The 18,033-nt window shown below is 43.1% G+C and overlaps 2 protein-coding genes across 4 annotated transcripts in view; one reads left to right on the forward strand and one right to left on the reverse strand.

Annotated features, from left to right (window-relative positions):
• The window catches only part of LOC125763414 (CUGBP Elav-like family member 2), a 258,303-nt gene extending 250,417 nt beyond the window's left edge, over positions 1-7,886 (reverse strand). The window contains exon 1 of one of the 3 annotated variants that reach the window (XM_049426602.1): positions 7,609-7,886. The gene's annotated coding sequence lies outside the window, so the exon portion shown is untranslated. Of the gene's footprint in view, positions 1-6,807 lie in introns of all 3 variants that reach the window. The other 2 variants (XM_049426600.1, XM_049426598.1) reach the window with 2 other exon arrangements.
• Positions 1-18,033, forward strand: part of LOC125763505 (stress-activated protein kinase JNK) — a 278,718-nt gene that overhangs the window by 118,864 nt on the left and 141,821 nt on the right. The window lies entirely within an intron of this gene.

An 18,033-nucleotide genomic window follows, 5' to 3' on the forward strand; every position in this document is an offset into this window, starting at 1 on the left:
GAACAAACAGAACGGTAGCCCGATCATCTTTTTTTCTATCCTATCCACATAAAAAGGTGTGCGAGATTGGGCGGTTATGGCGAAAACACTGGTACATGCTGTACAGCGAAGTGTACGCTGTCTTTGTAAGACTCAACGGACTGGCAGTCGTTTCCGTAAGGAATGCTACTAGAATACCCAGATGACAACGTTTTTTCGCAATACAAATAAGGTTTTCTATAGACTATTTTCTTACCCACAAACGTTGCTGTTTTGTTGGTCAAATTTCAATCGTTGAAACATGTAGATTCGTAAATCGAATAAAACACGCCTTTAGTTAGGCAATCCGCATTGCATAACACAGTTTTTAAAGCCTATTTAACGGCTTATTTAGTACACTATGGAAAATACGTCACTTGGGTGATAAATGTTAGATTGGAAGGAAAAACTGATTGCTTGTCGGATGTTTCCACACTTTCTGCTACACTTCCACCTCCTTCACACCCTTACACGCTGAGCGTTAACGCCCGCGGGGAAGGACATTCCAACCGGTAGGGCGCTAAGATGAAAAAGGGCAAAATGGAAAACAAAGACGAAAAGTACGCTTGATGGAGACGATTAGGGCAAATGCGGAAAAGTGTGCCATAGAAGATTGTAAACAATCAACCGTACACGCTTTCTCCCCCGCTACTTTGTGCAACTCATAAAGGGTCAGTCTGCCTTGTTTCGGAGGTTTATTAAACACGATCGTCTATTGAACGTATGGTTTTGTTTCTCAAAGTACGATATTTTCTTACGTGTTGTCCGAAAGGCATCCACTTATAACACTTGTCCGGAAGTAGTATGAAGTGCATCATCCAGCATGGGGAGGCAAATCAATCCCAGCACTACCGCCAGAGCTGTGACAGAGAAAAATGTGAAAAATTATGCTAAACAATAGCGAACGATTGTTAGAATTCTCTGTCCGACAGCTCGCGGAACACTGGACCGGGCAACAAATGAGCAAAATAGTTTTGTACCGTTGCCATTCTTTCCTCGCTGTGCCTTTGACGAGCAGAAACGTTCCGTGTACGCTTCTCGCGTTGGTTAAATTATTGTCCTCCAATTGCGTCGTTATTCTAAAGTTGTCGTAAGCAATTTTTCAAACACAACCATCATCTGCTCTCGGTTAGTTTGCTTTTGCTTTAGATTGTCATTATAAAAAAGGCAATAAAGTGAACGTTTGTCTAAGGACCTCATCAATTTGACACCGAAGCTGAGAAGCGATTGTAAAGTGCCCGGTCTCGGTTCCCCATTTATTGGCTATTTAGGTACCATTTTTTTGCACTCCATTCTCTACTCTCCATCGTGCACGAGAAGCATAAAATTTGTCGATCGTCATTTTGGGTTAGTTGTCTATTGTTGCCGTTTTTCCATTTTTATTTTTTTGTGTTCATGCTTTTCATGCTTTCCTCCAAACGACATGTAATTTTAAGTTTACCAATATACGCTATCTAGCTTTCTTCTTGACTTTCTACTCGACGCGGACACGTTTTTGGCAGAATTACTTACACGACTGTTGCAATTTCTTTTCCTTCTTTTTTCCCCGGCTTGGCTTGCGTTTTGCATGCCGTGCGTCCTTCCCCTTCTAAAACCCAACAAAGAAACAGCAAAAAAAGACCTCATGATTGGCCAAGTTTATAATTAACTTTATCGGCGGCGACAGATCGTTCGCTAAATGTTCTCAGTCGCATCGATCCGACCGAATGGTGACGGTAGGGACCGGAAAGGAACAGGGCAAGCTAGCGAAGGGTTTTTGGTTTGAACTCAGTTCGAATTCCCCGCCCGCTTACGGATCGGATGCGTCGAATGGTTTCGGTGTGAACTTTCGCCGCACCGAGTGCCGTTTCGGGGGGGGGGGGGGGGGGGATTTTTGCAACAATTTGACTAAATTGTCATCGATCGACAGCGTGTCGCGTGGTGCGGTGACTGGGATACTGGTTGGCGCGTGTGTCGATTTTGTTGTAAAGCTTTTGCAAAAGAAAAAAATAAGTTATGTGAACAGACAAGTGACTACTTTGCCCAATTAGACGAACACATAGTCACAGACACAACGTACGAATACATATGTAGGTTGATTTACTTTTCGTATTGATTTAGTCAGTGGTCGGTACACTTTTGGGGGGGGGGGGGGGGGGGTAAAAAGGTAACTTAATTTTGATTGGGTGTAGCTTTTTATTAACAAGTTGATGAAAAAGCTGAATGATAGCCAAAAGGTCTAAAGCTGCTATAAAACGAATTAAATAAATAGCACATTGATCGGTGTAACTCCTGAAAGTATGCAATTTGCATGAATAATTTTTCCAAATAACAATAAAAACTCCACCGTAGTACATTGTCGAACTCTGCTTTATATCGTAGAATACCACTTGAGGCTATCGTTTTTGGTATGTTTGTCACACGTGGACCAAAAATAGCCCAGTCAATGTCGTTTGAAACATAGAAACACGGCGAAACTGACGCAAAGAACAAACACAGCTGAAGAAAAGCATCAGCAGATGCAACTGTAACACGTAAAAAAAGCGAACAAAATGCGGTGCAGCATATGATAACGAAAGTGCATTAGAAAGCCGTTGTGAATGTTCTCGCCAGCGTGATACAACAAATTAAATTCAATCTAAACAAACCGATGCCGAAAGGAAAACAGCCATCTGTTTGTATGGTAATGTGACGGCCGATCTATTTTTATTCCAATGCAATTTGTCGTAGCGTGAGCATGTTTTCGGCGCGCTCCGTTGTCGCTACGTAATTGGCACTTGTAAGCCGCTAAATGTAAAAGCAGATGGTAATAGTGTTTATTGCACGGTGCTACACTTCTGAGAAAGTATTTTGGTAATGAACGTCCCATTATAAATCGTTTCTCATGTCACCAAGGTTATCTACCGCTCGGATCTCACTAGTTGGTACATAAACAAGCATTTCTATATACATTCCAGGCCACTTGGACCACCTGGAAAAATTCGTACCGTGTCCAGCGACTGTCATAAAGTAGTCGCTAGTGGACCCCTTTTTTTCGTGGCTATCCACGGTAAATCCCTTGCACATACCTTATCCCATGGCAAGCGATAATTCGTTCCGTCAGCCTTAACCTCATAGTCATTTACACGGCGACCCCCGGCCGCACCACCGCCCCGGTATGTGCCGCAAACCGCGAAGGGCACCTGTTGCGATAAATTTTCATCGGGTCAGGTTCGCCATTTTCACCCAACCACCTTCTTCGGCTGGGGGGGTGTTTAACGAATCACATCGATTTATTGCAAACGGACGGATGGACGTACGGGCTGGCAATGTCTCAAACGCTTATTTATGAGCAATTCGCAGCTGTCAGCCCGCTAACCGATCTACGGCCCGATCGTCAATCGAACCAATCACTCAGCGCTCGGGCGGAGGTGTTTTCCAGCTTTGGAAGTTAGTTAGTTACGGACCAACGGCATCCAGTCGAAATTGGAACAGGATGCTAAACCCGATGCCCGACCGATCAAAGAACTGCTTCAGTGTCGTACCATTTCAACAAGTGATTGCTTCCGGTGGTTCGAAGTCACCGTCCGGCTAGCCCACAAATTGAATTTACTAAATTGAATTGCTCCACTGAATGCAGCTGAAGCTCGCCCCGGTAAGGAAAGGACTGCTCCTCGCGAGACGAGAATAAACTGAGCAAATTCTATGTAAATTTAATTCCATCTCAGCTGGTGGCTTCCTTCAGCTGCAGCGGGCATGAAAAACGATGCACGCCAAGATGCCTACTGCTTCTGTTTGCACACAAACCGAACGACCGTTTTGCAGAACGTACCGGTAACCGGTGTGTCCAAGGGGGGTTTTTGCACTATTGGGCACAAAATTACAGAAGCTTTGTTCGTGTACCGTTTTTCCTTTTGTAGCTGCATTGTCGTGTGTTCTTATTATTCATTTTGAATCTTCATTTTTCTTGTCCAACGAGCCGATAATTGAATTGCAGCAAAACAATTTGTCTCGGTGTCGTCGCCGTACAACTAGCTGCTGGCAGGTCTGGTCCGTTCTGGCCGTAACCGTATTCACTCGAAGGGCGAAACTCGAAGGTGCGAGTGCTACTCTTCATCAACTGCAGATGTTTGCTCCTTGAGCGATTGCACAGCAAGACGATGCAAACGACCCTAAAGATGAGAGGATGCTTCAAGAAGTGCCCAGGTTCTCTTGATCCTCATTATCAAAAGAAGATTCTGAAAGTCTCCCGAAACAAAAGCACCGTAGGAAGTGGGCAAATAACTTGTACATGCAAACTTATTCTTTGCAGCTTATGCGGCTCTTATGTTTGATGACTATTTGAGAAAGTACTCTTTATAGTGATCAATGTTCACCAAATTTCGTATACGTTGGAACTAGAAGGTGTAGAAGGTTGTCAATTCGATTTTTTTTGTGGAAAATTGTTCCATTTATACTTCCGTAAATTTTAAAGAATTAACTGTCAAGACTAGAGTCACTTTGTGGTGCGATTTGCATACTTTTAGGCTTAAGTGTACAAATAAGTACAAATGTACAATAATTAATGCAGCAATAATATTATTAAAGTGTGATTGATTCAAATTGATTCAACATGAAGACGAGGCAATAATATTTCGAAAACATTTATACCCAAGGCCACATCTAATAGGCCTCTGAAAAATTTCCAGCTGTTTTGTACCTTTGGCGAAGGTGTACCGGGTAAGGTAACAGCTGATCGTTCCTGACAGGTGTCTTAATTAGTGTGATCATCGCCGCAACACTCCATTCGAAGGTCCGAAAGGGGTTTTTTTATGCAAACTAACTCAGTACCGATGGAGACAACGTGTGGTCGGTGATGTAATGTTGGAGAAAGATTTTACGACCATCGGGGCTGAAAAATAGTCACACACAAAGGCAAAGCTACCAGCAACGAGACTGAGACGATAGGATTGAGAATAGTTTTATGGGTTTGTTTTGTGGATTTATGACGAATGGAAAACGTGGTAAACGTGGTTTTCTGGTTACGAAGGAAGATATTTGTTGCTGGCATTTATCTAAGGAGAACCAAACAAAATGCCCAATCACAAATAATACATGAAACTTATTTAATATTAGCTTTCGGATTGATATAAAAAATCGAAATTATTTTTTAAAAAATTAATTCATTGTGAGTCATTATTATGTCACATTTATTTCTTATTTTGTACATTTTCGCATCGTTTTTCAAGTAAATAGTGCTTTTGTATATTTTTTAGTTGCTCTAACATATTAAAATTACATCCCGCGCTTTTTATTTATATTGTTATGCAATTTCCGAATTCTTATTTATTGTCTAATCTGTATTTCCCTAAAGCACGCAACGAAACGTATTCACACCGGATTTTGCGCTAATTTTATGTACATTTTGCACATTTATCACTACCTGCAAAACTGCAACTGTCATCGATCTCGGCTAAAACATGCGTCCAATAGTTCACTTTTTTTGGCACCCTTTTGTTGTAACCCTTTGCGACTAAACCCCCCCCCCCCCATATCCTCCATCGGCACACCCCTGCCACACACCGGATGGGATGTGTTCGGGTGTCCAGCATTCGGAAACCTCACGTCACATTTCGGTGCCACATTTCATTTCGTCAGCGATTCTTATGTCGCCCTGCTCAAATACAGATTGTGTAAACATAGCGCGAGAAACAAGTACAAACACAGCGTATATGGAGCTCATTCCGAGCTCAGTCCGCGGTGTATGCGCCCTTCTGGACGGGCTAGTGCTGGTGGTGCTGGTGGTCGTTGTTGGTAGTTGTTGTTTGGAAGCATGCCGCGTGCACGATCGCGCCGACCCCGCGAGGCCTGATAATGCTGATAATTGTACCTTCGCGCGGATGCGTTACACACACACACTCATGGGCGGTGTTTGTGTTTACTCATTGGCTTTAGGCAAACTGCGGCACTAGAGGTGGCCTCACGAGAAGCAGATAAGATAAGACACTCTCCGGGGATCGCCGGCATGTTGTACGGGGTTTTCGTCGAACCCTGGCGGTTGGATAGTTTTCACTACAAAATGGAGATTTCGAAAAGAATTCTCACCCCGGGCTCACGGAAGCCCGGCGTATGACGGACGGGACACGTGTGCGGTATTTGACGGCATCATAAAATGGTCTAGCAAATGCATGAAAATTAAATGCACCCTGGGAATCGGGGGAATTTCTTCTGGGGTGAAGAATTCTATGTTTGGAAGCATCGCCGCGACCGAGTCGCTCGTTTCCTACAGGTCGTCATGGTCTATCACAAGGGAAGGAGCGACAAATAGAGCAAAACATAGAACAACGCACACACACACACAGACAGGCAGGCACAGTGGCAAAGGCAAGCAGTGACACGGACAGTGAGACAATCGCAAAGACCACCGATCGATGGACCAGGGTAGGATGCCGGTGCGCATGATTTAAAAATAATTGCAAATTGAGCTGAAATTCTAAAGAAAACAAGATGAACAACAGACGAGCACGCACGAAAACACGCACGGATAGAGAATGAGCTTCAGCGACCGCACGGATAGAGCAAGAAGTGAGCCAAACGGGACAGGAAGAGCTACCCCCAATAGTGCGGCATCTAATAGGGATGCATTCTTCACGATACGCGGGTGCACTAGAAGAGGCAACACACAAGAATGCACACAGCATAATAAAACCCATCCGAACAAAGAGACACTGACATAGCACACGGCGCAAAAGGGGAATCAGTTTTTGTTTTCCGTGAAAATAGGAAAGGAAAATGAATTACAACAAAAGAGGGGAAGGAAGGGTAGCGCTACGGGAAAATGCTTTTACTTACCGGTTAGTGTTAGAAGGATGCTCGAAACAGGGTTTTTATGACAAAACTTAACACAGTCTCTACATACATAAATTGTTCAACATTTTACTATACATATACAGTAAGCCACAATTTTTTTTTTGGTGCGCAAATGACAACAAGGAGCAACACAGAAGGATGCACACTGGGCTGCTATCTACAGCTACACTTACAGAAACATTTACACACGTACACACACGTAAGCCGGTTTACAAACCATAATTACAGGGCGCGATCGTTGAAATGAAATTTGGTTTTATGATTCGCTAAAGCCAAATCCCAGCCAAGGTTAACGTACGGGTAGCGTATTTTGATTATTTATGTTTTTGGGAGCATAAACATAGAGCACACAGTACATTTACACACACACACACATACAACAATACATTTACATACACATACACAGAAACACACATAAACAAAGATGCGATACGGTAGCATTTGGTTTAGTGACACATTTTATAACACAAAGATGCTTTTTTTTCTTAATTTCTCTACACTGAAATTGATTTAGTGCGTACACTTACGCAACCACACATACACTGATAAGGAGTTGATTTTTTTTTCAGTAACAACTTTGCAGGGTTCTTCCCAACTTAGAACACTAGCGAGGCTTTGCACGTATTGAAGATTGTCAACTACAATAATGCTTGATTTTGGGGAATTCCGATAAATTCACCCCTTTTTACGAAGTTGTTTTTTTTTCTCTCTCTCTCTCTTTACCGGCTGATGCTGTTTCTAAATACAATATTCAACTAAATTAGCACAATTATTACAAACAACCTTTGATGCTGTTCCAATTCGTTCCATCCGTGAGATGCAAAGCAGTGATCTCGTGTGTTTTTTCTTCTAAAGAACGTGCGATATACAATTCGCGATCGAAGAATGGCGTCAAGAAATAAGCGTGAACGAACACGCGCGCGCGCGCATCCAAAGTGTAAAGCACCAACGTGAGAACTGAGACCCAAGCAGCGCGCCCAACGCTCACGACTATCGTTCGGTGCGTTGTAATGTGAGGAGACGGCACGCCTCGCATACACATGGTGGTGTCGGTGTGTGATAATCGTGCTAGTGAAGGTTAGTATCAACACCGTAAGAAGCAGATGACACCGTGCCGGCGAGAGCGGGGTCGCGGAATGCTTTTTCCCCGTGACGTGGGACGAAGAGCATAGATTATTTGCCCGTTTTGCTTCCTGTTTCCGTTTGCTGCCACGAGTTGGTTTTATTTTTTGTCACCAACGAAGAATGGTGTGAGAGAAGTTACAGTCGGGACAGACACGTTTTTTTACATTTCTTCTTTGTAAAAGTTTTACATGATCGTAGTGCCGTCATCTGAATAGGGGATAGTGTTTAGAAACTAAGCACAACTACCACGGACCATCATTAAAAGGGCATAGGTTTTCCTTATCAAGTTACTACGTTGCCCTCGCTTTTACATCTCTGTAGATGCACTTTCTAATGCATCGATGTTGATACGAATGAAAATGCTCAGAGCTGATTATTCTTGGGGTGATCGTGTGTGCGGCTGTTGACAAAACAGTGCTGCGGATTGATAGTGCATGCACTCGTCTGATACGTGATGAGGAGGAGATACTTCTAATAAATAGGAGAGATTGTATTAACTATGACTTGAGATTTTTAAATCTGATTAAATTGATGTAGGAAATTAGAGTTCGTTGAAATTGTGTGACAAGCGAGCAAATAATACTACTTTAAAGTTTAATATTTTGAAGAATCAATTAAAAAAGTAATAGAACTGAAAACTTGAGAGCCTAATTCTATTAAAATTTAGGTATTTATCATAAAATACTAAGAACCAATTACTCAGACACGTAGTGAACAGAAGCTCCATTAAACGACATACTTTATTGAGTCGATCGGGGTTGTCAAACTATTCAACAAAACTACTATATATTAACCTTATTACAAGTGTACACATCGCATCGTATATCAGTCCCAATTTTATTAAAAGGCTCGCTGGGGAACTTCATAATTTTAACACAATTTCCCGAGTTCCAGTGTGCATCCAACAGAATCCAACAACAAAGTCCTGTAGGTTATGATAAATACATCTCCATTTAAGATGCTCCTCCTTTGAGCAAACTCCCACATCATCTTATGCGCATCTTATCACCTTAACCAGAAGAACCGCAGTCGAGCAAACGCCTTCCAACATCGCACCCTGAGCTACCACTTCCACTATTTCCTTGAAGGACGCATGTCAAATGTTTGAGGTTATAAATATAGGAGCCCGATCTGCGTGCGTGTCACTGCGTGTCACATTGTGCTTGCGCTCACACAATAAATAGATTAAGATTAGGATGATGGAACAGCACATATTTTACTATTTCGGGGAAGGCGCATCTTGGCGCTGGTTTTGTGTGCAGACAGAGTACCCAAAAGAAAAATATCACGCACCACAATCCCCATCCACCACACCAAGGATCGTCTGACGGACGAACGCCACTGAGAAGGACTTGCTGCTGCTGCTGCGAAAGGACCAACTTGGGCGAATGATGCATGATCCACGCCACGTTTATTCATCCCCACACAACGAGTCCTGATGCGCCGTGATGCGTTTCGTTGAAAAATGTCTGCATTCAAACACGGGGAAAAGTTTTTGAGTCGCGCGAATAAATCGTGTGGTTTGACGAGGGGGCGGACAACAGGGACACAGGGACGGTACGTGGACTGTACGCTACTGTACGACACATCATCGCTCGAGCGTGAAGAAGTTGTAATCTGAGATATTCATCGTTTGCCATTTTCTGCAAACGCTCCGTATTTCACTTACCACTTTCAACTCCATATCGTACACAACCGATTGACGACCGGTTTGCCGTCCGTTCCGCTGCCTTTTGCACACATTTCGCTCTCGTACCGAACCCAGAAGCGTCTAAAACGAATGTCACACCGAAACCGAGAGTCGCATCTGCCAGCACGCGTAATAGGATTTGTCCCGGGTAGTGAGCAAGACATATTTTACATAGCAACACCTGTTCCTTCGCGCATTGTGCACCGTGCCGGACCCGAAGGCATGTCTGTCATGCTGTTTTTCTTCACTAAAATCACACACTGTTAACGGTTATGGGGAGACAGTGCTCGTCAATGCTCAAATCAAATTCAATCAACCACCGTATACGGTTCCCTTGTCGTGGAACCTAAACTGTACGATAAAGTGTAATCATTGATACACCCGGGAGCGTCGAAAAACCGTCGTCAAAGTGTGGCTTAGCACAAATCCGCAACAACAAAAAAACGAAAAATCCCAACTTAATTAATTAATTACAGAGTGATTGCGCCCTTCTTTCGCTCTATGCATTGCTCCTGGGGGGTGAATGAGCCAAGTAGCATGGCTCCCATGGCCGAAAGAATGGTTTAGACAAAGCAGATAAAAATCAGCATGGTTCTGTAACCGTCCGTTAAGCCGATAGAAAATTGAAACGTGCGGTACTGTGATAGTCCTGCATTGGTTGCTCTAGTATTGGTCACATCATAAGGTCAACTAGTTCGAAGGGACTGTAACAATGTGTCTCCACACTGTGATACTTATGCAGAGCACAAATAAATGAAATAAAATAAAATAAACCAAAATTGCAGAAAGTTTCAACAAAACTCTATTGAAATAAAATTGTTAAAATGAATTAGACTACCGATTATCTTGTCAACATATTTTTTTTACAATTCTTCAATTAATGAAAATAATATTAAAAATAATAGACACGAATAATCAAATGTTTATAATTATGAAAAAACAATCTATAATTTCTCTTTTTCTTGAATTTTCGTGAAGTGATAGCAAACAGTCAGATGCGCTATGTGTAGACACAGTGTTAGATAATGCTCACCCGCATGCGGTGGATTTGCAATAACACCAGCCAGCCAGGGTTCATTTTATCGATTTGTCCATATGCTTTCCCCTGAGCAACAATTTGTCTTCCCGTATCGTACAAAAACCCCAGTAACCTCCCCCTCACGAATCAATCGATATAATCTTTTTAATAACACCTTCGATCTCTTCTCCGCTGGTGGACATTGTTGTTAAACTGCCGTCTCTTAGTTTATTAGTTTCGAACCTAATGACGATAACAGGCGACAACCGTAAAACGTGTATTAAAGCACCCTGCTGTGTGATTAATTTTCTACCAAATTTCACTTGAATGTGATGTTATTTTGTGAGGCACTGTAAGGGGGAACAAAGTTACGCGCCTAAAGGTATGCAAAATAGATTAAATTTCTGTTTGACAGTTAATTTGCTGGACCCAATGAAAGGTACAAGATTGTTGGCTAATTAATTTACCAATTTACCAATCGAACAACGGGCGAATGAAATCTGGAAATCAATTCTTGATTTGTCATATTTAACGTCCAGCACAAACCCAATTCTCGAACAGATTATTTATAGCAGAAGAAAGCACGAAAGTAAAGGCGATTAAGAAATCGAACGTGGTAAGAAATGGTCCCCGTGTGGGATGATTGGAAAGGTAGGATGTAGAATTTAATTAAAATCAATAAGTTCACCCCGCTTGGTCAACCCGATTTACGACGCTTCCGTTTTCCGGTACGGATGATTTCCGGTGCTGAGGCGTTCGCCCATTCCTACTTATCGCTGTTCACGCGTTTGACGCAATTCTTCCTTAGTACGTACCTATCTGTTCTATCTATTTGTAGAACTATGCTTCCTGTTTGATTTTTTTTTTCATTTCTTCATACTACCATAACCAAGAAGCACAGGGTGTACTCATCACCCCGAAGGAACTGAGCAGAACGAATGGAATGTGAGTGTGGTTGGGGAGATAAATTCCATTCTCCCGGTTCTGACCTAATTGGCACTCCAATCCATTTGCCATCGCACGGATGCGGTTGAGTGCAAAAAGTAATGGAAATCGAAGCCGTAACATAAAACATAATTCACCGAGATAAGAGATTGGCATTCGAATCAACAACAATCAAGCTGTCACCGTCGTCCTCCCGCGTCGCTGCCCGGGCAGCCCTCGTGTGGTTCAAAATGGTTAGCGAAGATTCGTATGTATGAGGACACCAATCGATAGCAGATGATGTTCTGGACTTGTTGGCGCTTTGGTGCCATTGCGATCGAAGATCACACGTAGTATGGTGTACTACGTCCGGCGCTGTGGATGAACGTATAAGCCACCACCGTGGTCATATCCTGTCGGGGTGATTTTCAAAGTGATTTTCACTGTAAGAATGCTTCCATTCACCTTCGGCAAGTGAAGATAGACGGTCCCCCTATTTGCATTATGCTGATGAGCAAATCACAGCGAAAGTTTTCGTTCGGACCACGCACGGTTCAATATTGGAAAAAAGGCGAAATGGCGCTGGTGTGTGGTTCCGTACAGGATGCACCATTGGAACATTAGCTTCCAGCAAGCATTCGTTACAGGGACACCACTTATGGAGTGTTTTAACGATATCAAATTGTTATGTTTTCCAATAACACATGTACTTTCGGGGTGGGAGCCTGTGGACGGCAGCAGTTTGGAAGAGACGTCCGACGTTAGCTCTTCGGTCTCACGATGCGCTTATTGAGTAGTGAAAAGTTACTAGCAGCACCATCCGGTACCGATCCCTTTTTTGGTTCCGTTCGTGAAAACTGTTCACAGTGACAGACAGTTCCGAAGGGATGGCTGTGAAGGATGTATCAATAGTCAGCAAAACGTCGTCTGTGCCGTGCGGGATGAAAAAGGCGGAACGAGAACTCGGGATTGGAACTTGCCTTTCCTTGCTGCACTGCGAATGTAACGGATATGCTATCGTGCTTGTCGTAATAATATGAAAAAAAGAAGCAAAACGAGGGACATCCTTACCAAGGGTGAATATAAACCGAGTGCGAGAGACTGCGGGATGGTTGCGGTTTGGTGAAACTCATTTTATGATATGAGATTGGATCGAATCATATTACCAGCCAGTCACCTCCCACCTACCGGTCGCTCAGGGGAAATGTTCTTTTACCCTCGGTCCGCATCCGTACCGAAGTCACTGAAATGAGAAAGGTAAACAATTGAAGAAGCCAAAAGGTTCGAATCGCCTCCGAGCCGGGGACGGTATGTTTACGAAAGCGATACAGCAGACGGTGTGTCGGGTGATACAAATATGGTATGGATTTTTATTTGAATTGATTGGAAAAGACACCACAAGCTGCACCCCCAAATACGGGGTGGGCATGAAAACAATTGAGTGTACGATTTTCCCTCTGAGGTGCCTCAGGGGCCGGGAAACTCTTACGCGTGATGCGTGTTGCATCACTACGGTTTATTTTGGATGAAATTCTCAAGGGACGTTAGTCCCCAACAAGAGGAGTAATTTTATTAAAGTGTAAAGCAACAATTGGTTTCGTTTTAAAAAAATATTATTTTGTATATGAATACTAGTTTCATATTATTAAAGTAACAGCAGTATGGAAATATCAACAACTAAAGATTTTAATGCGGTCCTATTTGATTTGGCATATTTTTAATACAACTCATTATACTGAAAATTTTGAAAAGTTTATAAATTGGGGATCTATGGAACATAAAAGTGATATTATAAATGGTGAATGCATACTTTTAGGCGCTCTGAACAAGATCACTGTCAAACTGTCAACTAAATTTTCGTTCTTTCACTAAATTTCAAACAGTTGCGCATCTGATGCACGGCCATTTAAAGTGCATACCCAAGTGTATTTAAATCCAAAACTTTAAAAAAAACAATATTTAATGGCTACTAACAACTCTTCCTCTCAATAATCCTGAAATCTACCTAATGTAGTTACGACTTTCAACACCGTTGAACGGAACGATTTAACACACGATTAATTTGGCAACTTAACACAACTACTTCCTCGCGCGCTAAAGTGATTTGACAGCTTTTCCCACAAGTCTAATCCCCCACAGCACACTGCACGGCCATTTAATATGCTGATGTAAAACCCATTGAATATTAGAGCGCATGTATTGTGTTCCGATTATGTCACGTGCTAAATGACACACGTGTCACGATGCGTACGGAATACTCTGCCAATGCCGGTGATGATGCTGACGCTCATGGTTACCGATCGTTTCTTAAGCAACACGAGCTGCTTACATTTGTTCAAACGGAAACTTAATTAGAAACTGTTGATATCCAGCATATCCAGCCATGGTATACCGTGCTTAGTTGAATTGTTAGAAATTTCAACGGAAAAACCTACGCCTGGAACGAGGGAAAAACACCGGAAAACGATAAAACTAATCGCTAGAACACGCTTTAGTATCGCTCCCCTGTCTGTTCTACGCTGCCATTAAATAAGCCTCGAAGCAGTAGCGGGCATGTAAATGAGCATTTTCCGCCCAGCCTTTCCACGCGTTAACCCTTCACCGTTGCGGAAACGGTGCGAATGTCGTTGTTAGGCGTTACGCAACAGCTCACACAACAACAACCGGCATTCTAATTTCAGCCACCGCCAGCACACGCCGTGGCAAAGAAAACGGATGACAGATTCAATCTGTCACAAATCCCGAAGCTTACAGTAAGCTTGCGATGGCGTACCACCATCCTAGCGGTGTATCATATTGCGCGTACATTGTTCTACTCTGTGTCTGGCTGTCTATCTGTCTGGCTGTGTTCGGTAGGGAAGGCATAGCGTGCGTTCGATCAAAATTAACATTGACGGGTTTTGGGGCTGATAAATTCCACCGCTTGAAAGATGGAGCAACTAACCACAGTGCTTCCGGGCAGAGCGTTGAAATCAAATATTAAATCGTGCAAACATTCAACCGATTCATCCCCCAGGAGGACAACACCTTCCAAAAGGAGTGCCGTTTGTAAGTGGAACTGGGGCTACTTGGTGGATTCTCAAGCTCTCCGACAGTCACTCAGTGAGACCACAAAGCACGGTACAAGCACTACGCTAAAGGACCCCCTCGAGAGACACCGAAATCCGATTCCAACCCAACTATATAGTGGTACTTACTCGGCCAAAAAAAAAAATGGCACACTTAAAGGTATCACGTAGCACGTAGGAACTATTGCCGCTATTGCCAGGCAACGGCAGACAATGACGTTTGGGGACAATGAGCCTGAAAGGAATTCATAAACAACCATAATTGAAGACGCACAGCAACATACCAAACGGCCGCCAGATAAGACGTTTTGTAACAAACGCATGGTGTACAATCCGGCTCTTGCCAGCCGTATGTTACGGTTTCCAGAGGGATGCACACGGTGTGTAAGGAAGTGAAGTGAAGGGTTGCCCCATAAATACACAATACCCAATAGTTTCGCCTAGTGTGACAGTCATTGTGTGATACGGTTGCCGACCGAAACGGGGCTACATAGCGGCAGCGGTACCTTTGGGAATTATTATCAGTAGGTGAGAGAAACTCCTTCGGAGTGGAGTCGCCATTTGTGGAGCTGTCATTTTCACCCGTTTTTTGTCCTTGTCCTGGGTATGAGATTTAGCGCTTTAAGCGCAAAATGATGACGACAATCACGATTTACAAGCAATTTGTGTGGCGAGATTTTCTTCCCGTTATGGTTCTCATTCCATGCTGGAATGTCCTTGCGTTCCAGCACAACTATCCTCCTCGAATGGTACCATTTACAGTAACAAAGCGATTTCTGCTTCAGGAACTCGTTGCGGTGCTGGTTTAATGCGTGCATTGTTGGCTACGAACTGTTTAAATTAAACAACACCATTATCAGACAGTGAACTATGAACAAAAACTGCCACTTCGGATAATTGAGTACACATGTCTTGAAAGCGTGACGCCATTTTCACCATCTTGTTGCCCAAAGCCCAACAACGGCTACCGGCACTAATCTGTTCGCCTTTCAATTACAGGGTTAATTTGAGCGCACGGGAAAATGACACGAATATACCCGTTCGCAGGCTCGTTCACAATCAATTGTACCTTGTGCCGTCCCTTTAATGCTGTGAGTGGATCCTTGCACGTGCATCCTCATTTGGGAGCCGCGGGTTGATTAATTGCATCCATCATTACATTAATTCGTCAATATCCAGTGTATTCCTCGCTGTATGCACCCGTACCCCGCAATTGGATTGATTGGTCCCGATCGAATTCGAACAGCAATTAATTTAATGTGCATACTACACTGCAACACATACAACCTCCCCCAAAACCCAACACACAATGTGACCACGCGAGACACATCAATCAGTATTCGAATGGGACAGGGACAAGGTTTTCGCCACCGAGTTCAGAAATCACTTTGCAAAACCTCACCAACAAACACTGAAAGGGAAAACTTTGGACAACCAAAACTGGACAATTGACACCCAGCATCCTATTTTGTGTCGTCCCGTTCCCGGCAGAGGACGCACTGCAACTCATCCTTCCTTCCTTCTATTGGGATGCACGCACACACTCGAATGGAATGGAAATTAAATTCTCCTCAGCGTTGGCAAATATTTGTACAGCGTGAGCGAATGGATTTCTCGATATGCATGGCAGCAAATTATACAACAGAACTGCTAACTGTCCTACGCCAGCGGGTGTATATGTATGTGCATCCATGCGATGATAAATCGAAGGACTTACATGGTGCATCTTAATCTTCGTACCTACTTGAATGTCTCACTCGTCCCATGTGTGTGTGTGTGTCGTCGGTAATTGATCTTTGAGATCAGCTGTGTCCTCTTTTGACAAATGCTTCTACAGTAGATAAATTTATTATCTATATCATCTTCTACCGTTGTGTACAGTACGTCCTTGAATAGCGTTTGCCCCTGAGGGAGGAAGGGTTGTCGCTGATGCAGTTATTGCAAAGATATGAGATATGAGCTGTTCTCCTGAAGGCCAAGGATCATCCTGGAAGTAATCAACCCATGTTACATTTTTTGAAGAAAACGAGGCATGCCGAGTGCTAAATAAATAAGTATATAAAAAAGGTTATTTTGCATAGCATATTGCATACTTTTAGGAGTTTTTTTTAAATTAATTTTCTGGATCAAAGAAACTCATATTTTCTGGACACTTCAATGGCAAAAACCTTTTTGTTATATGTTTCTTTATAAATTTCCGCAATCCAGTTTGGAGAAAATTGTCACTTGGGATACAAATGCGTTAATTTGGTGATGTGACCTGCAATGACACATTTCGGAGCAATTTCTTCCCCAAAGTGTTCGAAGTATGTATCCCCTTCGCCGACGCAGGACTTGATTATATGTAACCACACTATGAGACAAACCAATTTCACCTCCAACACGACCACAAATGGTGTATTGGAAAATAGGCCCAGACGGGTAAGACAAGCAAGTATCTCCGTCCAGAAGATTCTCCAATAATTTAGGTCAAGTGAGATTCAAGTTGTGGTACGCTACGAAGGTGATTGTCATTGTTGCATCTTACGACCATTTCCTTTGAAGCCCGAAACCGGCTAAAGCGAGATCACAAGTGTTGATAGATTCTCGTTTGTAAGTAAGTACCATCTTCCCACCCGGTCACCAGATATCGTGTACCAATTTGCACCAGAAGAAAAAGTAATTGGATTATTTGAGTCAAAGATTAATCGGAATAATTATCAAACAAATAGACAGCTAGAAACAACTGAAGCTCCCAGTCCAGACAGCGAGACGTTACTACGGTGTACTACAGGACGAAGCCTGCACCGGATCTGGAAGTGCGTTTGATTTATGACTTGCCGCACACAGGACACGGTCCGGAAGTGCAAACTCATCTCGCTCCAAACGGAGCACTCATTCTGGGAGCCCATCGCCAGGACGTTTTGTGCCATATTTTCTTAAAAACAAAGCACTAAATCATTCTGTTATCTCACCAACGAAGGCTCGGATGCTTGGAGCCCCCGCAGAAGGATCGGCAACCGTTCTGTTTTAACGTTACTCTTATTGTTGGGGAAAGAAAATCGAAAACAAATTCTCCTTCAAAGCTTGACGATTGGATGGTCTTTTGTAATCATTGAAGCGAGAAATTCACCTGGTGGCGTATTGCGATTAGGTACGCCAGGAATGTATCTGGCCAGCCCACGGTGCAGTTTTACATGTTTAAGCTGTTACAGTGTATCAGCATTATAAAATATCGATTTGAATACACTGGACAACGGCGTTAAGGTACAACTGGATTCGTACCCCGTGTCTCCGGTGACAGTCTTGTCTTATCCTTTCATCTGATCTTCATCATTGTCCTTTCGCCGTGCCGCTGTTTTACGCTGGGACGGAAGTATAATTTATGTAAAGCACAACGATGA

The sequence above is a fragment of the Anopheles funestus genome, chromosome 2RL (genome assembly GCF_943734845.2).
Source record: "Anopheles funestus chromosome 2RL, idAnoFuneDA-416_04, whole genome shotgun sequence".
Lineage (NCBI taxonomy): Eukaryota > Metazoa > Arthropoda > Insecta > Diptera > Culicidae > Anopheles > Anopheles funestus.